Genomic DNA, 9,126 nt, shown 5'->3' on the forward strand with positions numbered 1-9,126 from the left:
GAATGGCTAGTCCCCAAAACATGATCATAGGATCAAAAATACAATCCAGGATCTAGGATGTCTAATACAATAGTAAAATGTCCTATTTGTACTAGACTAGCTACTAGAGTTTACAGAAGTAAGTAATTGATGCAGAAATCTACTTCCCGGGCCCACTTGGTGTGTGCTTGGGCTGAGCTTGAGCTTTACACGTGCAGAGGCTTCTTTTGGAGTTGAACGCCAAGTTGTAACGTGTTTTTGACGTTCAACTTTGGTTTGTGACGTGTTTCTGGCGTTTGACTCCAGAATGCAACATGGAACTGGCGTTGAGCGCCAGTTTACGTCATCTAATCTCGAATAAAGTATGGACTATTATATATTGCTGGAAAGCTCTGGATGTCTACTTTCGAACGCCGTTGAGAGCGCACCATTTGGAGTTCTGTAGCTCCAAAAAATCCATTTTGAGTTTTGCTTAGGCCCCTCAATTTCAGCCAGAAAATACCTGAAATCACAGAAAAACACACAAACTCATAATAAAGTCCAGAAATGTGAATTTAGCATAAAAACTAATGAAAACATCCCTAAAAGTAGCTAGATCCTACTAGAAACTACCTAAAAACAATGCCAAAAAGCGTATAAATTATTTGCTCATCACAACACCAAACTTAAATTGTTGCTTGTCCCCAAGCAACTGAAAATCAAATAGGATAAAAGAATAGAATATACTATAAATCTCAGAATATCAATGAATATTAATTCTAATTAGATGAGCGGGACTTGTAGCTTTTTGCTTCTGAACAGTTTTGGCATCTCATTTTATCCTTTGAAGTTTAGAATGATTGGCATCTCTAGGAACTTAGAATTTCAGATAGTATTATTGATTCTCCTAGTTAAGTTTGTTGATTCTTGAACACAGCTACTTTTATGAGTCTTGGCCGTGGCCCTAAACACTTTGTTTTCCAGTATTACCACCGGATACATAAATGCCACAGACACATAACTGAGTGAACCTTTTCAGATTGTGACTCAACTTTGCTAAAGTCCCCAATTAAAGGTGTCCAGGGTTCTTAAGCATATTCTTTTTGCTTTGGATCACGACTTTAACCACTCAGTCTCAAGCTTTTCACTTGGACCTGCATGCCACAAGCACATGGTTAGGGACAGCTTGATTTAGCCGCTTAGGCCTGGATTTTAGTTCCTTGGGCCCTCCTATCCATTGATGCTCAAAGCCTTGGATCCTTTTTACCCTTGCTTTTTGGTTTTAAGGGCTATTGGCTTTTTCTGCTTGCTTTTTCTTTTTCTTTCTATTTATTATTTTTTTCGCCAAAATTTTTTTTTCGCAAGCTTTTGCTTTTTCATTGCTTTTTCTTGCTTCAAGAATCAATTTCATGATTTTTCAGATTATCAATAGCATTTCTCTTTGTTCATCATTCTTTCAAGAGCCAACAATTTTAACATTCATAAACAACAAGATAAAAAATATGCACTGTTCAAGCATTCATTAAGAAAACAAAAAGTATTGTCACCACAACAATATAATTAAACTAAATTCAAGAATAAATTCGAAACTCATGTACTTCTTGTTCTTTTTGTATTAAAACATTTTTCATTTAAGAGAGATGAAGGATTTATGGATTTATTCATAGCCTTAAGACATAGTTACTAAATACTAATGATCATGTAGGAAAGACACAAACATAAATAAACATTAAGCATAAAAAAAAAACAGAGAAATAAGAACAAGAAATGAGTCCACCTCAGTGATGGTGGCACTTTCTTCTTGAAGAACCAATGATGTCCTTGAGCTTTTCTATGTCTCTTCTTTGCCTTTGTTGCTCCTCCCTCATTGCTCTTTGATCTTCTCTAATTTCATGGAGAATGATGGAGTGTTCTTGATGTTCCACCCTTAATTGATCCATATTGTAACTCAAGTCTTCTAGAGAAGTATTGAGTTGTTCCCAATAGTTGTTGGGAAGAAAGTGCATCCCTTGAGGCATGTCCGGAATTTCTTGGTGATGAGCTTCCTCATGCATCTCTTGGGATCCATGAGTGGGCTATCTTGTTTGCTCCATCCTCTTCTTAGTGATGGGTTTATCCTCCTCAATGGGGATGTCTCCTTCTATGATAACTCCAGCTGAGTAACATAGATGGCAAATAAGATGAGGAAAAGCTAGCCTTGCCATGGTAGAGGACTTTTCGGCTATTTTGTAGAATTCAAGGGATATGACTTCATGAACTTCTACTTCCTCTCCAATCATAATGCTATGGATCATGATGGCCCGATCCACAGTAACTTCGGATCGGTTGCTAGTGGGGATGATGAAGCATTGGATGAACTCCAACCATCCTCTAGCCACAGGCTTGAGGTCCAGTCTTCTTAATTGAACCGGTTTGCCTTTGGAGTCTCTTTTCCATTGAGCTCCTTCCACACATATGTCCGTAAGGACTTGGTCCAACCTTTGATTAAAGTTGACCCTTCTAGTGTAGGGGCGTGCATCTCCTTCCATCATGGGTAAGTTGAATGCCAACCTCAATTTTTCCGGACTAAAATCTAGGTATTTCCCCCGAACCATTGTAAGATAATTCTTTGGGTTCGGGTTCATACTTTGATCATGGTTCCTAGTGATCCATGCATTGGCATAGAACTCTTGAACCATTAGGATTCTGACTTGTTGAATGGGGTTGGTTAGAACTTCCCAACCTCTTCTTTGGATCTCATGTCGGATCTCCGGATACTCATTTTTCTTGAGCTTGAAAGGGACCTCAGGGATCACCTTCTTCTTGGCCACAACATCATCGAAGTGGTCTTGATGGGCTTTAGAGATGAATCTCTCCATCTCTCATGACTCGGAGGTGGAAGCTTTTATCTTCCATTTTCCTTTTCTAGAGGTTTCTCCGGCCTTAGGTGCCATAGGTGGTTATGGAAAAACAAAAAGCTATGCTTTTACCACACCAAACTTAGAATATTGCTCGCCCTCGAGCAAGAGAAGAAAGAATAGATGAAGAAGAAGAAAATATGGAGGAGAGGGAGAGAGGGTTGTGTTTCGGCCAAGGAGGAGAAGAGAGGGTTGTGTTGTGTGAAAATGTAGAAGAATGAAGGTGTTTATATAGTGGAGGGAGAGGGGTTAAGGTTCGGCCATATTGGGTGGGTTGGGTGGGAAAGTGATTTTGAATTTTGAAGGTAGGTGGGGTTTATGGGGAAGAGTGGAAGGATATTAGTGGTGAAGAGGTGATGGGAAAGAGAGATTGAGGTGATTGGTGAAGGGTTTTTGGGGAAGAGTGTTTATGGGATTGTGTGAAGAGGAGAGAAGGTGAGTTGAGGTAGGTAGGGATCCTGTGGGGTCCACAGATCCTGTGGTGTCAAAGATTTAACAACCCTGCACCAATTAGCCGTGTGAAATGCCTTGCATGCAATTCTGGCATTTGAACGCCAGATTGATGCTTGTTTTGGGCGTTCAGCGCCCATCTGTAGCATGTTTCTAGCGTTCAGCGCCAGCTCTCCTCAGGGTGTACTCCTGGCGTTTAAACGCCAGGATGTTGCTTGTTTCTGGCATTCAACGCCAGATCCATGTTCTGTTCTGGCATTGAACGCCAGCCAGATGCTTCTTACTGGCGTTTAAACGCCAGTAAGTCCTTCCTCCAGTGTGTAATTTTTCTTCTACTATTTTTGATTTTATTTTTAATTTTAGTATTTTTTTCGTGACTCCACATGATCATGAACCTAATAAAACATAAAAGAACAATAAAAAAAAATAGAATTAGATAAATAAAAATTAGGTTGCCTCCCAATAAGCGCTTCTTTAATGTCAATAGCTTGATCGTGGGCTTTCATGGAGCCACACAGGTGATCAGGTCAATATTGTAGACTCCCAACACCAAACTTAGAGTTTGGATGTGGGGATTCAACACCAAACTTAGTGTTTGGCTGTGGCCTCCCAACACCAAACTTAGAGTTTGATGGTGGGGGCTTTGTTTGACTCTGTACTGAGAGAAGTTTTTCATGCTTCCTCTCCATGTTTACAAAAGAACACCCTTGGGTCTTAAACACAAGGTAGTCCCCATTCAATTGAAGGACTAATTCTCCTCTATTAACATCTATCACAGCTCCTGCTGTGGCTAGGAAGGGTCTTCCAAGGATGATGCATTCATCCTCCTCCTTCCTAGTGTCTAAGATTATGAAATCAGCAGGGATGTAAAGGCCTTCAACCTTTACCAACACGTCCTCTACCAATCCATAAGCTTGTGTTACTGACTTGTTTGCCATTTGCAATGAAAATATGGCAGGCTGTACCTCAATGATCCCCAGCTTCTCCATTACAGATAGTGGCATAAGATTTATGCCTGACCCTAGGTCACACAGAGCCTTTTCAAAGGTCATGGTGCCTATGGTACAGGGTATTAAGAATTTACCAGGATCTTGTTTCTTTTGAGGTAAAGTTTACTGAACCCATGTATCTAGTTCATCAATGAGCAAGGGAGGTTCACCTTCCCAAGTCTCATTACCAAACAACTTGGCATTCAGCTTCATGATAGCTCTTAGATATTGAGCAACTTGCTCTCCAGTTACATCTTCATCCTCTTCAGAGGAAGAATAGTCTTCAGAGCTCATGAATGGCAGAAGGAGGTTTAATGGAATCTCTATGGTCTCTATATGAGCCTCAGATTCCTTTGGGTCCTCTCCTTGGTTGGGAGACGTCCCATGAGGTCTTCCTCATTGGGATTCACGTCCTTTCCTTCCTCCTTGCATTCGATCATATTGACTATATCAATGGCCTTGCACTCTCTCTTTGGATTCTCTTCTGTATTGCTTGGGAGAGTACTAGGAGGAGTTTCATGGAGTTTCTTACTCAGCTGGCTCACTTGTGCCTCCAAATTTCTAATGGAGGACCTTGTTTCACTCATGAAGCTTAAAGTGGCCTTAGACAGATCAGAGACTATATTTGCTAAGTTAGAGGTGCTCTACTCAGAATTCTCTGTCTGTTGCTGAGAAGATGATGGAAAAGGCTTGCCATTGTTAAACCAGTTTCTTCCACCATTATTAAAGCCTTGTTGAGGCTTTTGTTGATCATTCCATGAGAAATTTGGATGATTTTTCCATGAAGAATTATAGGTGTTTCCATAAAGTTCACCCATGTAATTTATCTCTGCCATTACAGGGTTTTCAGGATCATAAGCTTCTTCTTCAGAAGATGCCTCTTTAGTACTGTTGGATGCATTTTGCCATCCATTCAGACTTTGAGAAATCATGTTGACTTGCTGTGTCAACATTTTGTTCTGAGCTAATATGGCATTCAGAGTATCAATTTCAAGAACTCCCTTCCTCTAAGGCATCCCATTATTCACGGAATTCCTCTCAGAAGTGTACATGAATTGGTTATTTGTAACCATTTCAATAAGTTCCTGAGCTTCTGCAGGCATTTTCTTTAGGTGAATGGATCCACCTGCAGAATGATCCAGTGACATCTTAGAGAACTCAGACAGACCATAATAGAATATATCTATCATGGTCCATTCTGAAAACATGTCAGAAGGACACTTTTTGGTCATCTGCTTGTATCTTTTCCAATCTTCATAGAGGAATTCACCATCTTTTTGCTTGAAGGTATGAACATCCACTCTAAGCTTGCTCAGTTTTTAAGGCGGAAAGAATTTAACCAAGAAGGCCATGACCAGCTTATCCCAAGAGTCCAGGCTATCCTTAGGTTGTGAGTCTAACCATGTTCTAGCTCTGTCTCTTACAGCAAAGGGAAAAGCATGAGCCTGTAGACTTCAACATCTACTCCATTAGTCTTAACAGTCTCATAGATCTGCAAGAACTCAGTTAAAAACTGGTAGGGATCTTCTGATAGAAGTCCATAAAACTTGCAGTTTTGTTGCATTAGAGCAACTAGTTGAGGTTTCAGCTCAAAATTGTTTGCTCCAATGGTAGGAATTGAGATGCTTCTTCCATCAAACTTGGAAGTAGGTGTAGTATAATCATCAAGCATCCTCCTTGCATTATTGTTGTTGGGTTCAGCTGCCATATCCTTTTCTTGTTCGAAAATTTCAGTAAGGTTGTCTCTGAATTGTTGTAATTCAGCTTCTCTTAGTTTCTTCTTCAGAGTCCTTTCAGGTTTAGGATCAGCTTCAACAAGAATGCCTTTTTCCTTGTTCCTGCTCATATGAGAAAGAAGAGAACAGAAAAGGAAGAGGAATCCTCTATGTCACAGTATAAAGATTCATTTATGTTAGTAGAAGAAGAAAGGGAATAAGAGTGAAGAAGAATGAATAATCCAAACACAAGGGTGAGGATAAGAGCAGAGATTTGAGATGAAGAGAAGTGTTAGTAAATGAATAAATAAATAGAATAAGATGAGAGAGAAGTTTTCGAAAATAAATTTTGAAAAGGAGTTAATAATTTTTGAAAATTAAAGGTGAAATAAAATTAAAATTTAAAACAATTAATTAATCAAAAGAATTTTGAAAAGGAAGGAGAAATTTTCGAAAATTAGAGAGGGAAAAGTAGTTAGGTGGTTTTGAAAAAGATAAGAAATAAACAAAAAGTCAATTAGTTAGTTGAAAAAGATTTGAAAATCAAATTTGAAAAGATAAGAAGATAAGAAAATATTTTGAAATCAAATTTTTGAACAAGATAAAATTTTGAAAAATATATGATAAAAAGATATGATTAAAAAGATATGGTTGGAAAAGATTTAATTTTTAAAATTAAAATTAATTACTTGACTAACAAGAAACTAAAATATATGATTCTAGAATTTAAAGATTAAACCTTTCTTAACAATAAAGTAACAAACTTCAAATTTTTGAATCAATTACATTACTTGTTAGTTAAGTTTCGAAAATTTGAAATAAAATAAGAAAAAGATTTTGAAAAATTAAATTAAAATTTTCGAAAAATAGTAAGAAAAATGAAAAAAAAATTTGATTTTTTTGAAAAAGTTTTGAAAAGATAAGTGTTCATACCCTGGGTCGAGCTGTCCGACCCGGGATGTTCTACAGGCAAAGCGACCGACCTCTTCAGGTCAGGACAACCCGACCTCTTCTCAAAGAGCTCGGCCAAGTCACAGGAAAGCCCAAACAAAGGGCCCAAATAGAGGAACACGCCCCAAATCCTAAGGCGGCCCAAGCCTACAGAGAGAAGGGCGGTTCCCTTAAAGATAAGATGACCTCACTTAAAAGATAAGATAAGATAACTAACTTATCTTATCCATAGAAGGCCACATCTCACCATTATAAATACACTGGAGCACCCAAGTATAACTCATACTCTGATTCTACTAAAAACCTGTTTAATACCCATGCTAACTTAAGCATCGGAGTCTCTTGCAGGTACCCCCAACCCTCTGGTGACAAAGGATCAGCAGTGTAGCTAGTCCAACAAATCGGACGCAACAGCTCCGGCCGTCACTTACCAGCCAGACAAGTCAGCACCAACCAGTACAACAGATCTCATCCGAGATCGACCTCCAGTTTCAGGTAACCCTCGGAACATTGGCGCCGTTGCCGGGAAACCTGGAAGTCATCCCATCAACATGGCGGATGACTGGTGCACGAAATTGTGATCATCAATGGCGCCATCAACATGGTACGCTCATTGCAATCTCAACTCTTTATCACAACTCCGCACAACTAACCAGCAAGTGCACTGGGTCGTCCAAGTAATAAACCTTACGCGAGTAAGGGTCGATCCCACGGAGATTGTTGGTATGAAGCAAGCTATGGTCACCTTGTAAATCTTAGTCAGGCAGACTCAAATGGGTATAGATGATGAATAAAACATAAAGATAGAGATAGAGATACTTATGTAATTCATTGGTAGGAATTTCAGATAAGCGTATGAAGATGCTTGGTCCCTTCCGTCTCTCTGCTTTCCTACTGTCTTCATCCAATCCTTCTTACTCCTTTCCATGGCAAGCTTATGCAAGGGTTTCACCGTTGTCAGTGGCTACCTCCCATCCTCTCAGTGGAAATGTTCAACGCACCCTGTCACGGCACGGCTATCCATCTGTCGGTTCTCGATCAGGCCGGAATAGAATCCAGTGATTCTTTTGCGTCTGTCACTAACGCCCCGCCCTCAGGAGTTTGAAGCACGTCACAGTCATTCAATCATTGAATCCTACTCAGAATACCACAGACAAGGTTAGACCTTCCGGATTCTCTTGAATGCCGCCATCATTTCTTGCCTATACCACGAAGACTCTGATCTCACGGAATGGCTGGCTCGTTTGTCAGGCGATCAACCATGCATCGTGTATCAGGAATCCAAGAGATATTCACCCAATCTAAGGTAGAACGGAGGTGGTTGTCAGTCACACGTTCATAGGTGAGAATGATGATGAGTGTCACGGATCATCACATTCATCAAGTTGAAGAACAAGTGATATCTTGGAACAAGAACAAGCGGAATTGAATAGAAGAACAATAGTAATTGCATTAATACTCGAGGTACAGCAGAGCTCCACACCTTAATCTATGGTGTGTAGAAACTCCACCGTTGAAAATACATAAGAACAAGGTCTAGGCATGGCCGTGAGGCCAGCCTCCCAAAGTGATCAAAAGATCTAAAGATCAAAAGATTCCAAAGATCAGAAGATGAAAATACAATAGTAAAAGGTCCTACTTATAGGGAACTAGTAGCCTAAGGATTACAAAGATGAGTAAATGACATAAAAATCCACTTCCGGGCCCACTTGGTGTGTGCTTGGGCTGAGCAATGAAGCATTTTTCGTGTAGAGACTCTTCTTGGAGTTAAACGCCAGCTTTGGTGCCAGTTTGGGCGTTTAACTCCCATTCTTGAGCCAGTTCCGGCGTTTAACGCTGGGAATTCTGAGGGTGACTTTGAACGCCAGTTTGGGCCATCAAATCTTGAGCAAAGTATGGACTATCATATATTGCTGGAAAGCCCAGGATGTCTACTTTTCAACGCCGTTGAGAGCGCGCCAATTGGGCTTCTGTAGCTCCAGGAAATCCACTTCGAGTGCAGGGAGGTCAGAATCCAACAGCATCTGCAGTCCTTTTCAGTCTCTGAATCAGATTTTTGCTCAGGTCCCTCAATTTCAGCCAGAAAATACCTGAAATCACAGAAAAACACACAAACTCATAGTAAAGTCCAGAAAAGTGAATTTTAACTAAAAACTAATAAAAATA

This window comes from Arachis stenosperma, chromosome 3 (assembly GCF_014773155.1).
Source record: "Arachis stenosperma cultivar V10309 chromosome 3, arast.V10309.gnm1.PFL2, whole genome shotgun sequence".
Lineage (NCBI taxonomy): Eukaryota > Viridiplantae > Streptophyta > Magnoliopsida > Fabales > Fabaceae > Arachis > Arachis stenosperma.